Source organism: Myotis davidii, unplaced genomic scaffold, assembly GCF_000327345.1.
Source record: "Myotis davidii unplaced genomic scaffold, ASM32734v1 scaffold874, whole genome shotgun sequence".
NCBI lineage: Eukaryota > Metazoa > Chordata > Mammalia > Chiroptera > Vespertilionidae > Myotis > Myotis davidii.
In genome coordinates, this window is record NW_006285611.1 from 378187 (window position 1) to 400450 (window position 22264).

Genomic DNA, 22264 nt, shown 5'->3' on the forward strand with positions numbered 1-22264 from the left:
CCAGAATCAAACCCAGGACCCTTCAGTTCACAGGCCAACACTCTATCCACTGAGCCAAACCGGCAAGGGTGAGAATTAACATGTTTTAAAATGAATTCCTTACTGTCCCCTACTAATTGACCCAACTATAGCTTTTCACGTCTCAATTAAAAGTATTTCCATTTTTCTACTTACTCAAGCAAAAATTTTGAAGTCATTCTGATTTTCCCCCTCCTATCCTGCCCAACATCCAATCCATTCACTCATGCTATTGGCTCTACTACAAAATACATCTATATCCAATTATTTCATGCTCCCTTTCTTGTTACCACTCTGATCCAAACTACTAAAATCCCTCCCACCAGAATTATTGTGACAGTCTCCTAACTGCTTTTTCTGTTTCCACCCTTCTCCCTAGAGTAGCAGGGTAGAATCTCAGCACAGCAACCAACCAATTCTTGAAACCAGCACTCATTTGCTCAAGACCTCAGGGGCTGCCAGCTTACCTGGAATTCAGCCACAGTCCTTCCCACAATCAGAGCCTACCCCTTTATTTCTCTCACCTCATTTGCAATTTTTCTTCTCTTGATTCTACTTTTCCAGCCCCACTGACCTCCTTCCTGTTTTTCCAGTGTATACCAGAAACAGTCCTCCCTTCTATCTGGAATTTTCTTCTTCCAGATTCCATGCGGCTCACTTCTCTACCTCCTTCAAGTTTTTGCTCAAATGTCATCTTCTCAGTGAGATGTTTCCTGACCAAACCAACCTAAATTGCACTCCCATACTCCCTCAACCCTCCCTCACTGCTTTATTTTTCTGCAGCATTCATCATCAGTTCATGTATTATATATTTCAATTAGTTATTGTATTTATAAATTATTTATAAGTTATTTTATTTACAAGACCAGAATGAGGTCATGAAACAGAAAAGACCACAGTGCCCCTCCTGTGCTAAGAGAGAAGGGACCACCAGCTGAGGATGCCAGAAACAACTAGGTTGCCAGAAAAGTTTCATAGAGACCAGGGAACAAGACGGCAATACAAGTTCCCACACATAAATCCAAGAGACTCACTCTTCCACTCCATTCACCATAAACTCTAAAGCCACTTCCCCATACCTCAAGAGGCCAATCTGAAGAGGAGCAGCGAGAAGAGGCATCTGAAAGACAGGAATTACAAGGATTATTAGTTCAGTTGGGTTTAACAGATTTGAACTCAATATAGTGCCCTGTTGGGAACTCAGTAACTTCATCCTGCTCCACTATGCCAATTGTCAGGGACTGGATCTCCTCAACGGAGAAGACATAAGAATTTGTGGGTATATAAGAGAGTCCTTATTGTAGAAACCAGTGGCCATGTAGCCATTGCTAACAAGGAGCCACCAGACAAAACAGTTCTGCAAAGCAAAGTCCCATACAGCTGGTAGCCGCACACCGGTTAGGTAACAATACATAGTCTCCATAACGCAGGCCCACATATTAGCAGCCTGCCTTACATAGGAGCAGCCTCACCAGTGGTGGCACTGGCTGGTCAGTAATGACTTTATACTACTTAGATAAAAGAGGCTTCTTTCCAAATAGTGACCTCAGTCTTTTGGGTTATAGAAGGGCACACTTGTGCAGTGTACATACAGATTACTGTGGCCTTGCTCTTGCACCTGTGTATAGTTCTTGGACACCCTGATTAAGAGTCACATGCTCAGAGTGGCCTTGAACATCTGGCATACTCTGAAAAGGGCCTCTATACTCCAATTGGCCTTGAGCATCCACTGTACTTTGAATAGGGTCCCCACATGGCCCCTGCTAAATCAGGAGCATGAAGGCTCCTAAGATAAAAACATGTGAATGGATTTTCCCCTGCTGCAGTTTAAGTTGCAATTCAACACCAACAGCCTGGATTTCTCTAGGGGGTCCTGATGGATCTTGTATCTGGGTCTTCTCTGTCAGGCTTAGCCTCTCCAACCCTGACCATCATTCATTCATTCAGTTGGTCATTTTTATTTCAACTGTAAATGAGGGCATCTGAGGCTGAGCAGGAAGAGTCCATTTAGAGATAGAAGAGCTGGTGCCAGCCCTCAGAGCCACTAACTGTGCTCTGTGACTTTTCTGGGTCTCTTTCCTTACCTATAAAATAAGGCTGATATACCCAGCATTGAACTAGTATCTGTGTTGAACAAAATAATAAATATGAAAGATATTGGTATATTTCAAAGTGCTCTGTAAATTTAAAGCATTGTTATGTGGAAACTAAAAAGTACTGTCAGTTGACTGCCCACTTTACACTACTGGAGGCTGTAAGTTTGAGCAAGACGCATTCCCTACCTAGAGCTTTTGATAATCTCATGCAGCGATGCCTCTGGTTCACCTGGTTTACCCTCTGGGTCCTGCTCTGCTTATCAGAGTCAGTTTGCTTTATGCTGGGAAGGAAGGCTGAGAAGAGGAAAATTACAAGGTTGGATTTCAGTCTCTGACACTGAAATGAGTCATTTGATCATCCACAATTCCCTGACTCATGAAAGCAGCCCCTGCACAAAATGCTATGTCCTCACACACCAGGGAGACAAAAAATACACACACACACACACACACACACACACACACACACACACACACAGAACTGAAAGGAAGCTCTGGAGAGCCTGTGCCTTCCAAACTCACATTGGGCATCTCTGTCATTCTGTTAAGTGCAAAGCAGTATCTTGAAAGATTCCCTTGCGTAACGTTTGTAATATTGCATATCAATCTCCCAGCTTGTTTACCTCGTTAATTCAGTCTGTATCCTGTAGTGGGAAACTGAAGTAATCAACCACATAATGAGCTCCTGAAAATTTGCTATTGAAGGGTCTGGAATTAGCCAGATAAGCTGGTGACATTAAGTAAAGTGTTTAGAAAATAACTCATCTCCCCACCTCATGCTGTTAAAACCACACACACACACACACACACACACACACACACACACACGGTATGTTACTGGTATATATGCACATTGTATATACATTTTAAGTTGAGCATGAAGAGAAGCCTTTCATTGCACGTGGTGAAAGAGGGCCAAAGGAAGCAATATGTGAAGTAGAGAAAACTTAACTTATACCACAGCACACACATTGTGTTTAAGGGTCTAACTCCCTATGGCATTCTGAACATTTCTCTATAAAACCAGGAACCAGGGTTATAAAAATATATATTTGCACACACAAACAAAATATATTTTTTTCTCTTCTGTTTTCATCCTCAAGGTGAAATCAGGTTCAAAGATAGGAGAGACTTCCCAGAGGGAGGAGATAATTAGGCTCCTTCTCTCTGATTAGATATGCAAACTAAGTACAGTGGGGCCTTGACTTACAAGTTTAATTCGTTCTGAGACCGAGCTCGTTAAGGAGTTCATTAAGGAGCTCGTTGACTCAAATTACTCTGTCAACTCAATACAAAAAAATCGGCAGAGAAACAGCTGGTATCTCAAAAACTCGTTAGTCGGGACACTCGTAAGTCAAGGCCCCACTGTATGAGCAATTACCTGACACAAGGTACCAGCAGCTGAGGAACTGCTTTCACTCTGAGTTTGCACTGCACAGGCTCCCAGTTGCACAGGCTTCTTGGTTCCTGTCTATTTGGGAACAAAATGAGAATGAGATTACAATGATCCCGTGAGAACACTAAAAGTCTAATTAAATATGAAAGGTCAATCCAGGGAGCAGGAGAATGGAATTGTCTTAAATTCTTACTCCAAATGCTAGCTATCCATTTAAGTTAAGTCTTACTGCTATAGTTAAACAAATAAATATAGTCTTACAAACTGCTATTTGAATAACAGGTGGGGAGGTAGTGCCCCACACAGCCTAATCCCTGATATGTAGTCCATGCTAGAAATAGCTAAACTCCACTGAGCCTCTTCTATGCATCTTGCATTGGGTTAAATACTCATTCATTCGTTTAAAAAAATACATCTCAGACATGAGGCATGGTTCTGGGTACTTGATCTCAACTGTGATAGAATCAAACAATGCCCTCTTCTTGTGGTTCAAAACCAACAGACTAAATAAAGGAGATGCAAAATATGAGAGAGAGAGAGAGAGAGAGAGAGAGAGAGAGGAAGTTCAGCTCCCTATTGAGAAGTTATGAGAAAATCAAAATAGAGAAATAGGCCAGTAGAGTGGAAACTATAATACAGTATATTGAGTGGCCACAGAAGACTTCTGAGGAGGAAATTGGTGTGAGAGTTGGAGTTCTCCAAAACCTCCTGGTAGCACATTCTACACAGAAGGCACAGAGTGTGAATGACTTGAGTCAAGAATGAGCTTGATTTTGCAAAGTCCTGAAAGAAAGCTTTGGGCAGATTCTGATTTCCCTCATTTTGTAGATGAAAAAGTTGAGACTCATGAAGTTTAAACAACTTGTCCAAACTCACTTTACACATATTTGCCACTGCTGGGAATTCTTTTACATCTACTTTTACTTCTTGGATAGGCAAATTGTTTCTATTTCATCAAAGCAGTACAAAAAGACATTCATTGGTTTAAAAAAAAATGGGCAGAGGACCTGAACAGACACTTTTCCCAAGAAGACATACAAATGGCCAAGAGATATAGGAAAAGATGCTCAACTTCACTAGATATTAGGAAAATGCAAATCAAAACTACAATGGGATACCACCTCACACCTAGTTCAATAAGAACAAGGGTTGAGAGGCTTTGGGAAAGAAGGAACCATCATTCAGTGCTGGTGGGAATGTAAACTAGTACAGCCACTATGGAAAACAGAATGTAGGTTCCTCAAAAAATTCAAAATACAATTACTTCATAACCCAGCAAACCTTCTTCAGGGTATCTATCCAAAAAATTAAAAGATATTTATTAGCAAAGATATATGCACCCCTGTGTTTATTGCAGTGTTATTCACAGTGGCCATGACATGGAAATAGATAGTGTCCTTTGATAGATGATTGGATAAAGAAGATGCGGTACATATATATAATGGAATAACTACTTAGCCATAAGAAAAGATAAAATACTGCCATTTGTGACAACATGGATGGATCTTCAGAATATCTTGCTAAGTGAAATAAATCAGACAGAAAATAATCAAGAACCATATGATTTCACTCATATATATAATATACAACTGAAATCAACAAGTGAACAAATAAGACAAACAAAAACTCATAGACACAGACAACAGTATGGTGGTTACCAAAGGGAAGGGGGGCAGTGGATAATAAAGAGTAGAGGAGGTCAAATATATGGTGACAAAAGAAGAATTAACTCTGCGCAGTGGACACACAATGCAATATATAGATAATGTATCATAAAATTGTACACCTGAAACCTATATGACCTTATTAACCAATGTCACATCAATAAATTTAATTTAAAAGAAGGCATTCATTGGAAGTCCTCGTGCTTCCCTTTTTTTCCTGTCCATACCATTCCATCCCCCATCCCACTCCCTAGCACTAACTAAAAGTGGTTTAATTTTGCTTTCTTGGATATCATTTATAATTTATGCAAATGCAAGCAAATACAATTCCATATTTTTATCCTGCTTTCTATTAAAATATAATATATTACATAAACTATACTGTGTGTCATTCTTGCACCAAGAGGTCACTAGATCAATTCCCAGTGAGGACACATGCCCACATTGTGGGGTTGCAGGCTCAATCCCCAGTAAGGGGTATGCAGGAGACAGCTAATCAATGGTTCCCTCTCACCGATGTTTTTCTATCTCCATCTCCCTTCCTCTCTCTCTCTAAAATCAATAAAAAATATATCATTTATTTATATACTAGAAGCCCAGTGCATAAATCTGTGCACAGATGGGGTCTGGCTGGCCACCCTCATGGGGGCAGATTAGGAGGGGGTAGAGGGAGGGAGGGGACACGGGAGGTTGGCTGGCCAGCCCCGCCCCTGATCAGGGTGGGGGTGGCAATCGGGGCCCCGATCAGGCTGGTTGGCCGCTGCAGTGCGCATCATAGCGACTGGTCATTCCAGTCGTTTCGGTCATTCCATTGTTCTAGGCGCTGGGCTTTTATATATACAGAGATATATTTCCTGAAGACCTTTCCATGACAGTAGGTAAAAAGCTTCTCATTTTGTCATATAATCTTCCCCCGTAGAGGTGAAAAATGATTTATGTGATCATTCCTTTGATGATAACCGAGATTGCTTCTAGATTTTTGCTATACAAACAATAAAAAAACTTGTGCATATTACATTTTGTGTAGGTGAAATCACTGGGTCAAAGTAATTGATAAAAGTTGCCATCATGCCTTCCAATGAGGTAATAGATTCTACTCCCACCAGTAATTCCGTTAGGTTTCCCTAAAAGCTCATCAAAGAAGGGTTTTTGTAAACTTTTGGACTTTTGCCCATCTGATAGGTAAGGAATGTTATCTCTGTATCATTAATGTCTAGCAGCTCTCTTTATTTAAAGAAATCATTAACCTTTTATTTTGGACATGAGTTGCAATTTTTTCTTAATTTTCCATTTGTTTTTTAATTTTACTTATGGTTTTTTGTGTGTTGTTGTTTATTTTTTGTTTTGTTTTGTGTGGGGGTTTTTTTGCCATGCAGAGATTTAATTTTTTATTTATTATATTTTTGTTTTTTAAGGTGATCAAATTTTTCAATCCTTTTGTTATGGCATATAGACATTTGTGTCATAGTTCCAAAGACTCTAATTTGAGATTATAAAAAAATTCACCCATGTATTCCTCAACCAATGTTTTTGTTTTGTTTTACATTTATATAATCCGATATATCCAAAGTTTATCCTTGCATATGGTAACAAGATACGGCTCTAACTTTCAAGAACAGGGACTTAAATTCAGATTAGCCTCTGCTCTTTGGCCATACCTTAAAGCCAGGGAATAGCCTAAAAGAGAAATCTAAATTCTAAAATACAACCCATTCAAAATTAGTTTTTTGGCCCTAGGCATCACAGGTTTCTGCAGGGTTTTTGGCAGGCTGTTGGGGACATCCTGTTCTTCTCCAGTCTGTTCTCTGGGGTTGAGCCCAAATGACTAGGGTGTGTAAAAGTCACTAAAGAAGGGAGTGGTCAACTGCTCTAGGCAGCCTAGGCATGTGATTCATGCTCAAGAGCCACTTCACTTACTATCAGAAAATCTAGGTCTCAGTCCTATCTTGGACCCCTCCTAGCTATAAGATTTGGAGAAACCACTTAATTTCCTTTGGCCTTAGTTAGTTCAACTACAGGAGAAGGAGTTTGAACCTTTTCTGCTTGATGTTCTTAGAATTAGTAAGTTACTTAAGGTCTACAATGGTTTGGCCAGACCTTGAATCTGGTGATATGTCTACTATGTTGTCAATTTCTAGATAAAGTGATAAGAATAAAATAAGAGGCACTTGCTGCATACCAGGAACTCACTGTTCTAAGCACTTTTTCTGTGTGAACATATTCAACCTTCACAACACTGAGAGGTAGATACTGTCATAATTTCCATTATGTAGATGAAGACAGTGAGGCAGAAAGTTTCAAAAGTCACCAACCCAAGAAAAAGTGTGACAGAGGGAAAAATGAGAGAAGAAGGATTGTGGTCATAATCCACTATAATTTAAATATCTTACATTTGTAAATTATGCATATAGAGTGATCATGTGAGCACACTGCTAGCATCTCTCCCAGAGCCTTGAAAGGGACCAATCCAAGTGATAGGTTTTCAGGCAAAAGAAGTAAATCATGCAAATGTATGGAGAAAGGGTATCTTTTGAAGAGAGAACCACTAGTGCTGAAACTTGAAGCAAGTACAAATTTGATATGTATGAGTCATTGAAAGAAAACCCCCATGTTCAGAATGTAGCTTCACCAGCTGCTCCCACTTTCTAACAACTCAGGAGCACAAAGGTGGTAAGGCGCTCAGTATGTAACTTCTGCCTAGAAACTCATGTCACTATGATGAGCTTAAAGGATCATCTGGGATCATCTAACAATCTGCAATGCCTATTGGGCTTCTGACCATGTCTCATGGAGCTCCAAAGACTTAAGCTCCTCACTCCAGCCTCAGCCTCATTGCTACATGTTTCATGCATCTGATTCATACCTTAGATTCTTCAGAAGAAATATCAGAACCAAGGGCTCTATCTCTGGGAAAGGTTGGAAACTCCATAAACCCCAACCCTGTCATTTGATCTGGGAGGACATGGAAGCTCAGAAAGAGGAAATGGTTATCCCAAAGCCACATTTAGATAGGGACAGAGCCACTGCAGGAACTCCAACTTCCTGATTTCCACTCTAGGGCTCCTCCAATACTCCATGCCATGCTCACTCCTAATCTCCAATAAATATTCTTTAGATATTCTTTTAAAACATAGAGAAGTTGAAAGAAGACTATCATCAATTTATATTCTCCCCATCTTATGAGACAAAGATAGAGAGCTGTAGAACTTGCTCAGGGTAATGAATTCCCCATTTGCCAAAACAGAAGCTTGGAAGGGAAAAGTGAATCTTTGCAGCTATGATTCTACTAATTGAAGTTTTTACTAGGAATTGACTTCCGGTATCTCAATAAAAGTGTTAAGGGACGATGCCTGTGTTTTCAATGAAAAAGCTAGGAGATGGCAGCCACCTCTCCCCTCCATCCCCACCACCCCCATCTGTTTTCAAGACCTCATTACCTCTCACTTTAAGCCATTGCACAAACCTTCTGATGTTCTATTTGCCTCCAGTCTGTCCTACATGGTCCTTGCCAATTCATAAATCTTTTAATTAAGTTCTTAAAAACATTCCCCCTTGAGGCTCTTCTACCAAATAAAATTGTAGAAATCCACAGACTTTCCAAGAGTGTTAAGATCCAATCACCTAGCCGAAACCGGTTTGGCTCAGTGGATAGAGCGTCAGCCTGCGGACTGAAAGGTCCTGGGTTCGATTCCGGTCAAGGGCATGTACCTGGGTTGCAGGCACATCCCCAGTAGGAGATGTGCAGGAGGCAGCTGATCGATATTTCTCTCTCATCGATGTTTCTAACTATCTATCTCTCTCCCTTCCTCTCTGTAAAAAAAATCAATAAAATATATATATAAAAAAAGATCCAATCACCTAAACTTTGCATTCAAACCCTTTCAGAATCCAACACTAACACTATAATTCCCATTTTACTCCAAATTCTGGCTCTCCTTCATGCTGTAATCCAGAAACTTCGAGTATTCTCATTCCCGTTCTATATTTTTGCAAACGTAGACTTTTGCTCACATTATGACCTCTGCCCACATGTTCTCCTCTGACCCCTGCCATTGGAAAGCTTCTTCATCTCTCATGGTCTAATTCTCTATCACCTCCTTTATGAAGCCTCCTTGGTCATGTCAAGCAAACCATTATCATTCCAATTTTGATTCCCCATACTAGGCGGTTTATACCACTTCCATGGCAGTTTTAAGATGCTTCCTTGTGTTATAATTCTTTGTGAAATCATTTGTTTCTATTATAGATTTTGAGCTCTCTGAGGGCGGAACTAACTTATTGATCTTTACATCTCCTAAAGGGCCTAATATACTGCCTGGAGCACAGTGAGTACCAGTTCTATATTTGGTGGAAGCACAGGACTGAGAGGTCCTCAGCACCAACTCCTCCTAATTAGAATCAACCCCTGTGAACTGGTCAGAAACTGAAGAGAATTTCTTCATGAAATATCCAAAGGCTCTGTCCAAACAGAGGGGGAAAGATGGAGGGTTATTAACATGCAGGTTGACAATAAATAGGCATTCGATAATTAGCTGAATAACACTGAAACTGTGTGACTTTGAGCAGGTTCTTGTTTATTCTGAATCTCTCCTGCCAAATGAGGGTAAGAGTTAAGTGTGAAGACTGCTTGAGAAATTGCAGTTCACATTTTGGGACATAGTAGTTATGCCGTAAAAAGTAAAATAGCAACTACAAGAATCAGAAAATCAATCACAGAGCTGAGTATTTATTACTGACCATCAGCCTCCAGAGGCATGAAACTGCCACATGCAGTAGCAAACATCTCACAGAAGATGAAGGTTTGGGTCTTCATCTTGTCACCTCAAGAGTTCATTAGCTCTTCAGAAAGCATCTTTTCTTGAGAATTTGTTTTTCAGGCTTTGCAATTATCATCAGATCTAAAGATGATGCCAATGACATGAGTGTAAATAGTATTTCCAAAAAAAAAAAAAAGAGTGCACCTGGAATGAAAGTCCTGAAGATACTTCCAATTTAGGGTGGAAGGGAACAATCAGGGATGACACTAAAATAAGTCCCAAAACCTAGCACTGCTAAGATGAGCAGAGAGCTGGAGATTATTTTAACTGAGACATGCACCCATCCACCTTGCCCCTCCATCGCAGGGAATAAATGATAAAGTAGAATGTGAACATCTCTGGATCTTATTCAACCATTGACCCATTCATCTACTCTGTAATCAAGCACTGAGCACGAGTCAGTTCCATGTTTGAGAAATGCAGGCATCATAGATCTAGAGACATAGAAGCATGGAACAGACTGACGAATCTCAGAGGGAAGGGGGGTAGGAAGAGATTAATCAAAGAACTTATATGCATATATGCATAACCCATGGTTCCAGACAATAATGTAGTGAAGGCCTGGGGGTGGGGGAAGGGTGGATGAGGTCAATGGGGGAAAAAGAGGACATCAGTAATACTTTCAATAATAAAGATACAATTTTAAAAAGAATAATAAAATTATGTTAAGGCCCCACCAATGTAAATAAATAAAGATCATTTTCAACTCCCCCCCCCCCAAAAAAAAATAGAAATGCAGAAGTCAAAAGGCATGATCCTGTCTTGGCCAGTGTGGCTCCATTGCTTGGGCATCCCTCTGTGCACCAAAGAGTTGCTAGTTCTTTACTCGGTCAGGTCACATGCCCAGGTTCTGAGTTAATTCTCAGTAGGGGACATGTGCGAGGCAGTCCATCTATGTTGTGCTCTCATATCGATCTTTTTCTTTTCTCCCTTTCTCTCTCTCTAAAAATCAATAAAATACCTTTAAAAGGCATGATTCCTGTCCTCAAACAATTCATAGTCTACTAAGAGAAAGATGACAATGCAAGCAAGATATGACAAGACCTAGAATCACACATGCCCAAGGGACAGGGAGAACACAAAGGAAGAGTTTCAGTTTTATCAAGGTTGATCATGAAAAAATAAAAGTGTTGCTTAAACTGAGTTTTGAAGAATGAACATGAGTCCCCTGCCAAGTCAGCACGGTGTGCACATGCAAAGGCGCAGTGTCCTCTTTGTGACTCTCTACACATAGTCTAGTGCAGGAGCAGAGAAAATGCAGGAGAGTAACAGATGATGAACCTCTGAGGCATAGTTATCGCACATTCTCCCTTTCTGTGTAACTCCAAGAATGCCTAAGATGATGTTTGGCACGTATGTTCTCAGGAGATAAGTGGTTGTTATCAAATCTCATATTATCTGTAGATTTAATCTTCTTGTGTGACACAGCAGAATCAGAAGTATACTTGGTGTGTGGTCAGATAAGAGAACTGAAGAACTCTCAGACATGGCTTCTTTTTATCTTCCACTGGATATTATCTAATGCAGTATTCCTTAACTTGGCATCCTCAACTACTCTATTAAAAGTTTTTTGTTTTCATTTAAATTGTAAAGATAATACATATATTAGAGTGATGAGCCAGCTATCAAGTTTTGCCATGCCTTTTGTGTTTGTGGTTTTGAACATCTTAACACCACATGATCAGCCAAAGTGATAACTTTTTCTTCTAATTCAGTATTCTTTGGAATTCAGGCCCTCAAATTTGATAACAACTTGACCTGCAATTCCTGAAGATAAGGATATGAAGACCCAGAGAGGAGAAATGGCTTTATAATGCATTCAGCTAGTCAGTAATGGGGACTAGAACCCCGGATGCCTGAATCAATGTTTTCCCTGTCATTGTTAAGCCACCACCCCTCTGAATAGGCATCCACCAGTCCCATGACTTTCAGGATCTTTAAGTTCAGATCCAAGTCCATAATTCACAATGGTGCAGATTACTTTATGGTCAGAGCTTCAGCTTCCTGTTTAACTTGGACAAGGTCTGTGCCTCACCTCTCTGAGAAGCAAGCAGAAAGGATCAGGATAAATTACTCCAGCTTAGGATAGTAAAGATTCGCCTTTTAAAAAATCCATACTCTCTGACCCTCTCCTATGTCAGAATTTGTGACTTCATACACATAAGGATTTCTCTTACATTCTAATGAGATGGTACCATGAAACTTCTGATCCTAAAGTAAGTACTTTTTTAAACATTATTTTTCAATTAAAGTTTACATCAATGTTATTTTGTTACTAGTTTTAGGTGTAAGTATTACTTTTTTTATTCATTTAAAGGAGGTATAAATTGCTTTCCTAGTAGGAATTTTAAAAGCAGAGCAATGAATCAATTTATGCTGTGCCTTACACACATTTGATAATTAATAAGTAGTTGTTAAATGAATAATAAATTGATGTTACCTAAAACACCCATCTAATGCAATAAATAGTCTAGCTTGGAACTGGAAAGTGAGTAAAACACAGGGTGTGGGGATTCAGCGGAATCACCTGGGGAGCTTTTGGAAAATGCAGACTCTGGAACCCCACCCAGACTAATTAAATAGGAATTTCCACAAGCTGACACCCAGAATTCAACATTTACAAAAGTTCTTTCCAAATGAACTCTTGACGTATTTTTCAGAGCAAAAGATTCTCAGTTGAAATGATGGAATCGGCTATGCTAAAATCCTACATGAGATGCAAGAACTTCTGGCACCATAGTAACTGACAGCAGCTGTCCCTTTCCTTCTTTCAGATATTTTCTCTGCTCAGGACCCTACTTATTCATTCTCTGAAAAAAAAAAACTTATTATGAAATGCTTATCATGCTAGACCAGGGAATAGAGTATTGAACACAATATAAATGGCCATTTTCTCATGGAACTCATATATTTCAGCAGGTGAGTACTACTAGAGTTCTCTCCAGGATATATTTCTGAATGTATGCTGACTTTCATTCCTTGGTATCTCCTTACAACAAAGAACATTTTTGGTCCCAATGGTAGAAAATAACTATTGACAACAGCTGTCTAAATGTACATCTCCTCCATTCAAGAAAGTAGTCAATCCCCAAAAAAGCTCACTGGCTCAACCTAGGCTGGGTAGGTCTCCTGGACTAGCCACTGTGGCCTAGAAAAGAGGTGTCTCATTACGAGGGCATAGTTGCTCCAATGGAGCTATATCATCAGAGAGAGATTGGGGAAAGTCCATTAGAAAGAGATAATGGATATACAATTTGATACATTTCAACCACAGCTCTCTGAGGGCCATCCATGCACTTCAGTGCTTAAATGCTATACCATTCATTTGGGTAGCCTAGAGTTTTATCCTGCTTACTGTCCAAATTTTGGCTCTATTCAGATAAGTAGGTTATTTTAGTTATTCTTTCATTATTCACTCATAAAACATTCATTAGGCAGTGACCTGGTCCTGGTCCTGAGGATAAGAAGAAGAAATAAGCATAAATTTGCTTCACTTAGTGCTTACACTTTACTCAAGAAGACAACCAGGTAGACACAAAATGATAATTTATAGTGGTGGAGTCATGTACCAAGTACAAACACAAGAGAGTCATAGAAATCTTCACATATTTCCTTAAATGAGTCTTAATGGATACAAAGGAGTTCTCCAGCTTAGACTGATAGGGAGGTTCCCAAACAAAACATACTGTGAAAACAAAGTTAAGGTCTGTGTAGCAGAAGGAAGTTTCATGGGTGAGAGGTGAAGTCGTAACTGTAGCTAAAAGATTAGTCACTTTATAAGTGACTTCCCAGCTCTACCACTTGTGAGGTGGGTGCACTTGGGCATGTTGTCAGATTTTCTGTACATTCCTCATAGGATTGTTGTGCAAGTTAACATTTGTAATGCATGCAAAGTGTTTAAAGTAGTACTGACATATCTTGAGTGCTTAATAAATGTTTTAATCTTGTCCTCATCACCATTATTTCAAACAGATGTGCTATTCCTGGGTGAGTTCATTTTACTTGTGAGAGAAGACCCCATATTATTTATCATCATGCCATAGTCATTGTGATTTGGAGTTGGCCCAGGGTACAAAGTAGTCCATTGAAAGATCACATGCATTATGTTGCTGACAATGTTATGGTGGATCTTACAGAATTAGCAGAGGAAATTCCAGTGTAATCTCACTCACCACAAAACCACATGCTGCTTTTGCATAGTTGTACACTCTAATCATAAGGTGCCAATTCTACTATGTTTGGTTAAAGACTCTTGCTGACTACACCTGTCATTCAGCCCAGAACCCCACCATGGAGACTGTGAACCAGAATCCAACCACATTTTTCCAGAGAAATGTTCCGAAGCATGAACTAGTCTTGAAAACATTGCACCACATCATGTGGACAGTTAACTTTCAACTTTGGAACAATTTCTTACATATTCTTAGGACTTTGGTTCAAGGGATGTGATCAGTGCCACCCCACCCCCCTTAGAACTGGATAGGAATTAAAGAATTCTTTCTATTTCTTCCTCTTATTTCTCTATCTCTTCAATCAAATACCAACAATGGGGACAGTAGTACTCACCCCAGAACCATATCCTTTGCTAATTCTATTTACATTTTCTCCTGGCTTGGCCTTTTCAGGCTTGCTTCTTCCGTACAAATCATGCTCTTCCTGCTAAATCCGCCAGTCACTGTGCAGGTGGTATCCTTTACTCACATGTTGGATGGAGAACCATAATAGATTGCTACCTTCACAGGGACCTGTTTAGATTTTGCTTGCAGAGCAGCTTACTCTGACCGGTTAAATCTTCTTTCTTCAAGGTTAAGAGAGACAGAGACTCACAAACATGACTTAGAGAAAGAGCCATTGAGATCTTGAAAAACACAATGCTATCTATCTTTTCTCTTAAAGAGACATGGGGAAGAGACATACTTTATTAATCTCTGAGAGGACCAAGAAAGAAAGGAAAATATAGGGAATAAAGAAAAGAGGAGGAAAAGAAGAGGATATGGCAAAGTGAAGAAGAGAAGGAAAAGGAGGGAAGAAAGATTAAGACATTAGTTGCGGGAGGGAGTCCATTTCAATATATCAACATGTTACAGTAATATTTGCCCACACAGTTGACCCCATGCATCTATAGGGTATGTAGAAAGGATATATAAACACCTCTAAATGTAGCTTCCATGTCCCAGAGGCCAAATGGCATTCCTTAAGGTTCACCAAATCTGGGTTTCATGGACCAATGGTCTCATGAAATCACATGGTAAACTTACAGGATTTTCCAAAATTGAGATGAGATACTGGATATAACTGAATAAAAAGCAAAGTTTCCATGAAGTTTTAAAATAAATCTTTTTTAACCAGTCACTTGAAGCCACTTGAAGCATGACCACTAGGGCATTTATTTGTTTTCCTTGAATATTAGAGAGTCTTTAGGAGAAAAAAGTTTAAGGAGTGATTTTCAACTTCACCATTTTTGAGCTACCTAATCCCTCTGAGCTATTAAATCTCTCTGAATCTAATTTCCCCTGCCTGAGAAATGACACTAAAAAACAAACTAATAATAACAATAAAAAGAAAAACATTGTTTTACTATATTAATAATAATAACAACAACAATAACAAAGTCACTGGCAAACCTGAAACTCAGTCCCATTCCTCTGCTCATTCATTCATGCACTTATTCACTTGTTTATAACAAATATTTAGTGAGGAGCTGATGCTAGCTCAGACTCTATAAATAGAGTGATGAACCAAACAATCAAAAATCCTGCCCTCCTGGACCTTACAGTGTAATTTCCTACTCTGTCGTCTAGCTTTCCTCATCTCTTCTTTGACTAGGTGAACACAAAGTCTTGGGTATCCATGCTTATTTTTCAGAAATAGGTCTTCATTTCTTTTATCTCTCTATGAAATAAGGCAGTAGCTGACACCACAAGAATGTGGTTGTGTTGAGTCTGTGAGAATATAAGGCTATGCTGCCCCACCTGGATCCTGTCCATGGCAGGGCCTGGGCCAGCCAGTTGCCAGTTGACAGGGGACCAGGTGAGTGCTGGGAGCGTCTGTGACTCAAGCAGTCCTGCCTGAATGTCCACATTGAGATAATGAGACTCTTCAAGCCAAAGCATCCGGAGGTAATTGGGGTGTTTTTTAAACAAACTTTGTTGAATGATAAAGCAGCACCCAGAGCAGCTGCCCTGGGAAAATTGGGAGTGTAGTTCATGCAGTCGTTCCATTCACACAGAGCCAGGGCGTGTCCCAAACCAAAGGAATCCTCTGGAAAGCCGATCAGCCAGTGATAAGAATGGGTATGTTCACAGGCACTTGTATGAATAATGTCAGTCCTCATGGAGCTCCAAGCACTTTATTATAGGTAGGTAGATAGCGACTAATCACACCGAGTCAACAGAAGAATCAAATCCCCTTACACTCAGTCCCACATTCTGCATGATTCTGTTATTAAGGAGAGCAATTATTTTTATATTTGGGGCAAAATGGATCCAGTTGGAAGAGTTCTCATGGATACTTTGGGAAAATCTTGCATTTCCTGTAAAATCACAATTATTGTAACAAATTTCTGCTTTATAACTGTATTTCCATCTCTATTATCTCTTTTGAGCCTCACAACACTTTAAAATATAGGCAGGATATGTATCATTATACCCAATTTAATGGAGAAGGAAATGGAGGTTGAGAGAGGATAAGTGACTTCTATAAATGTTCTCAGCTTTTAAGAAGAAAAGCATGATCAGTCCTGCTGATGCCAAAACCAGAGCTTTCTCAATCTCTGTGCTGTTTTCAAAGTTTTTCTTTCTTTCTTAGTAGAATTTGAATCCTCAGGACCAAAAAGTGGCATAGATTGTTGTAGAATTTCTTTTTAAATGTTTTCATTTTTTTACCTAAAAGAGAATGCTCTGATTTTGAGGACATGACTATAGGATTGTGCATAACATGGGCCATTTGTGTTGGTTTATGACATCGCAGATTGGAGAATGTTCATGTATTGATTTGAAAGGAGACAAGGAGCCTGGATACGAGACTCCAAGAGGTAGAAGATGATTCAGAGAACCAAGCCCATAACACTGTGAGGGGGAAAACTCAACCTGCTTCTTCAGTCTGTGGTTTGTTCTTGGATACCTTTTTTTTTGCTACTTCTCTTACCAAACTGATACACACTTGTCTCTTTTTCTTCCCCACTTGACTGTCTTCCTACTTCCTTTAAGAAAACAGAGGATACTATGCTAAGTGAAATAAACCAGTCAGTGAAATACAAGTACCATATGATTTCCCTTCTATGTGGAATCTAATGGACAAAATAAACAAACAAGCAAAAAAAGAAACAAACTCATAGATACAGAAAACAGACCGACAGCTGTCAGAGGGGAGAGAGGTTGGGGGACTGGGTGAGAAGGCGAATAGATTAAGCAATACAAATTATTAGTTGCAAAATAGCCACAGACATGTAGATTACAGCATATGAAATACAGTCAACAATTTCGAGATAACTATGTAGTGGGTACTTAAAGCCAGGGGGGACCACTTCATAAAGTACTAGATTTTCTAACCACTTTGCTATACATCTGAAACTAATACAGAATAACATTGAATGTCAACTGTAATTGAAAATAATAATGAGAAGAAGAAGGAGAATAAGAAGAAGGAGAAGAAAAAGAAGAAGAAAAAAAACAGAATTACTGTAAAGATGCCCTACATAGCCATAGCAAGGGCTCATAAATATTTGCTACAGTTGAATAATATGCTGACTCAGAGATTAGAGAGTAATACTAGTAGCTAGCACTTTCAGAGAACTTAATACATGCTAAGCCCTTTACATGAATTAACACATTTAAACTTCACAAAAAAAAATTCCATGAGGTATTCAGTATTATGAGCATCATCCCCATTTTATAAAAATCTGAGGTTGAGACACTTATCTAAGTTCACAGAGGTAGACACAATAGTCCTGAATGTGAACTCTTGAAGTCTGCCTCTCTAAAAGAAACTAAATGCTCTCCAGAGAAAAGGAAGTTTTATTCATCTCTCATCTCCAGGCTATTTAGCATGGCTACTAGAAAATGCTAAATTCTTTGTAAAGCTTTGATAAATTCTGTAAAGGTCCTTAATGTCAAGAGAAACTGCTATATGCGTCTGACAAGCTTCAGGCTGAGAGGTAGGGTGCTGAGATTCCGAAGGCCCTGGTCTAACCTGTCTGGGCCAAGGATACTACCTCAAATCTCCTGAGTAAGTGAATACATATATTCAAGTCGTGGTTAACCCCTACTCTGACTTCCATAAAAAAAAATGAGGTCAGAAACATTCACCTTTTTTATAAAAAGCCATGAAGCCCAAGAGCATTATGCCAGCCCTCTGGAAGCTACTCAATTACAGGCTCAGACTGATCTGTAAATAAACGAATGACTTCACTGGTGAAAGATGCTAGCTTCTCAAAAAGCTACGTGTGGGATTGATATTCCAGAATCCTATCCTTATAGAAAATCTTCAGCATTACCTCTGAGACGAGGCACTTACCTCATTTCCCCCAGAGTTAGAACATCATTGGGAAGATGAGTTACTTGGGGGGAATCAGATCTCCAGAAGGCTGATCTGGGAATGATTTGCACACAACCAACATAAACCCAGGTTCTGACGAACTTGCATCTATTCTGAAAAGGAATATTTATTGGGAGCACAGTGTGCTGAGGACTTTTGCTAAGAAAATCTCCAGTACGAATACTTTCTGAGCCTTGTATGAGAAGGGAGAGACTGGCCCTCAGCAAGCAAAAGGTCGTGTGCTCTCTGTCTGTGACAAGGCCATTGTAGGAACTAGCTCTAGGCTGCTCCCAAACCACAAGAGGTCCCTCTGGGAAGGGCAGGTTCATTCCTGTTGGCCAGCAACACTCTACAGCTATTTACTAGTACACAAAACCTACACAGAAGCCCATTGTTACACTTCCCTATAAAATGAGGTTAGGAAGGTTCGCTCATCTTTTCATAGACTATTAAACTTAAAGCATCGTTGGAGCCCTGTCAATTTTAACTTCCCATGCTACATATAAGGAAACTCAGTCTCAGTGAAGGTACAAGGCAAGCAGTTAGTTGGGGATCACCCTGTAACCAGCATCCTCGTCACCTAGTCAGTTTTTACCACTGTAATAGGCACTTCCTTTCTTTACTCCATACCACTTCCTTCTTTCTTAACTGCTCCTTTTTTTTTAATCTCATTTTGTTATTGACTGGAATAGGGTCCAGCCACTTTGTAGAGGTCAGCCAAAAACACATTCCAAGACAGTTTATTGCTGGCCAGCAAACAAAGAGTGCACTGGGGGTCATTCTCTGAGCAGTTTCTCGCCAAGAACAAAAGACCAGATGGTTTTATAGGGCTGTTGCTTACATCATAGCATGTTGAGGTATGTTTTGGGTGAGCATGCACAGTAAATGGACATGGCTAGATATGCATCACGTGCACAGAAAACAGCGGGTAAGCCCTCACCTGGGGGAGATTTTGGTATTATTATGAGGGTGTAATGAAGGAAATTCCAATTGAGCCCATTGAAGTGTTCTCTGTTCCATTTCAACTGATCTCTGGAGGTTTTCTAGCAGCTTTTCTTGTTTCTTTTTTTAGAATTTTTTTTAATATATTGATTTCAGAGAAGAAGGGAGAGGGAGAGATAGAAATATTAATGATGAAAGAGAATCATTGATCAGCTGCCTCCTGCATGCCCCCTACTGGGGATCAAGCCCACAACTCAGACATGTGCTCTGACTGGGAATCAAACCATGATCTCCTGGTTCACAGGCTGACTGAGCCACACCAGCTGGGCTAACGGCTTTTCTTATCTTGAAGGAAAACATCTCAAGCATGCACTTTAAGGAGTCAATTAATCAAACAAGCATAAATAAATATTTAGGTAACTACATAGGCTTTCTACTAGTTCTTAACCCCTCTGCACCAGCTGGGTAGGCTATAATTTCATTCACATGTATCCATTTCTCTTCCACTACCCTGTTTCTCTCTTTATTCCACAGAATTGAGTAAAATAAGAATGAAATTATGGGGAGTCAGTTCCTCCTGAGAGAAGATAGAACAGAACTCCTAGCCTAAAAAGTCCCAGATGTCCCCTTTATTTGGGGGTGGACAAAAGGCAAAATCAAAAGAGTTTCACCTTTCATAATCAAACACCTCTGGTCTCTCTTCCTGGCCTTAATAATGAAGGTGTTTTCTATAATATTTCTTTTAAAACAAATAAAATTATGTGGGTCTGAAAGAATAACAAACACAGGTGACTACCTTCCAAAGCAAAAATAAAAATATCTACAATAACAATAATAACAGCTGCTTCATCTATTGCAACCTCTAGGTATTAGGTACTATGCTAACCTCTTCCCTTCCTATATAATAAAACCCTAATATGCAAAAAGACTGAACGACAGAACGACTGGTTACTATGACATGCACTGACCACCAGAGAGCAGATGATCAATGCAGGAGCTGCCCCTTGGTGGTCAGTGCACTCCCACAGGGGGAGCACCACTCAGCCAGAAGCTGGGCTCACAACCTCTCCCACCTCCGCTGCAGGTGGGTGGTAAGTAGTGATGGGTCCCAGACTGCGAGAGGGAGCAGGCCTAAGCCAGCAGGCAGACATCCCCCGAGGGCTCCCAGACTGCAAGCCTCTAGTACATAATAGAATTTAATCTTCTTTGCAAACTTATGAGTGTAGTTTCTGTTCACCCCATTTTATAAACTAACAAAACTGAGGCACAGAGATAATAAGAATCTTGTGTAAGAATATTCAGCTGAGATATTTCTGGCTCCAAAGTTTGTTATTTCCAGGATTGTAAACAGTCTCCTGGCCTTCAGAGAGACTGTACAAAACAAGTACAAATGTTTTAAAGAAATGAGGAGCTATCTTTATAAGTCTATTTGATATCGAAGCAGGCAAACTCCCTGAACTCCCTCTCCCACAAACTTTCAACCAGGTTATTGTCTTCAAACTTCACTTATACTGAAATTCCAGAGCTATCCTGGACTTATAAATGTAGCTTCTGAATACCAAATGTATTTATGTTGGATTTATAAAACTCCCATACAGAAATTATGGAAATTACTGAGGGTTTCTGTAAATACCGTAACACTTATGTTAATTTAATGTAGTTCTGAGAATTGTGTTTATTTTTTCACTTTACAGATGGAAAAATGAAAAACCAAAGAAGTAAAGTAATTCACATCATGTTGTACAGCTAGTAAGTAGAAGAGCTCAAATATGGTCCCCGATTCTTCTAGCTCCAAAATCTATGCATTTTCTTTCTTTCTTGGGTTCCCTATTTAAGAAAACAAAATCCTGCTTTATCTAAATTATAAAAGTAACATGTCTTCATTTGCAAAAAAAAAAAAAAAATTTAAAGGACCACATAGAATTAAAAAAGAAAAAGCTTTAATAACAGGGAGAACTAATGCCAATATTTTAACATTTTTTTCTCCAATCATGAGCAGAATATTATTTACTAATTTTTTACTTCTTATTTTGCAAACATTAGTCCATGTAATTAAATATTATATATATGTGTGTGTGTGTATATATATATATATATATATAAAATATTCCATTTATACATCAAAAAAACAGCCTTGTTTATAGTTGGAAATTTAAGCCATTGCTGATTTTTAACATTTATAAATCATAAATCATAATGGAATAAATCCCTGAGTATATAAATCTTGGGCTGAAACACTGATGATTTATTTACTCAGTATCAATTTCTAAATATGAAAATAGGTTTTTTCTATTATTTCTTTTTAACATTAAGACACCGCCACCACCATCACCCTGTAATCTCTTCTTCACCTCATTTCTAAACCACCAAGTCAAGTTATGTCTAGACCCTAGATTCAGAGAACCGAATGGAAAGAGTTCGGGACTTGGAATCAGAAAATCTGGATTTACTTCTCACTGATAAGGTGATTGTGGCTCATCTTACCTGAGGTCTTCAGCCAGTGTTTTCTCACCTGGAACATGAGACACTAACAGCACCTCCCTCAAAAGGTTAATGTGAGGATTCAACCAGATAAAGCACATGGCCAGGGTTTTGTAAATAAATCATGTGTTCTAGCAAACAGCTGTGGCTGTTACTTTCAGGTGTGTTGGCAGATTTGGACAGCTTTCAAAGGGAAATAAAAGAGAGAAACTGGTTTACTGTTGACATGCTCTTTTGGTAAATATAAGCCTTTACAAAAAGTATTTTTAAAAAGTTTAAAAGCCCTGGGAAGAAATAGCTGTCAAGTCCATGAAG

The 22264-nt window shown here is 39.3% G+C and overlaps 1 long non-coding RNA gene across 1 annotated transcript; it reads right to left on the bottom strand.

The window, feature by feature from the left end:
* Nucleotides 1-1089: 1089 nt before the first annotated feature.
* Nucleotides 1090-15335, bottom strand: LOC107181924. Its single transcript, XR_001512631.1, has 4 exons — nt 15250-15335; nt 14693-14789; nt 3496-3585; nt 1090-1138 (listed from the first exon to the last, which is right to left on the bottom strand). It is a non-coding gene; the product is annotated as an uncharacterized LOC107181924 (long non-coding RNA).
* Nucleotides 15336-22264: the final 6929 nt, after the last annotated feature.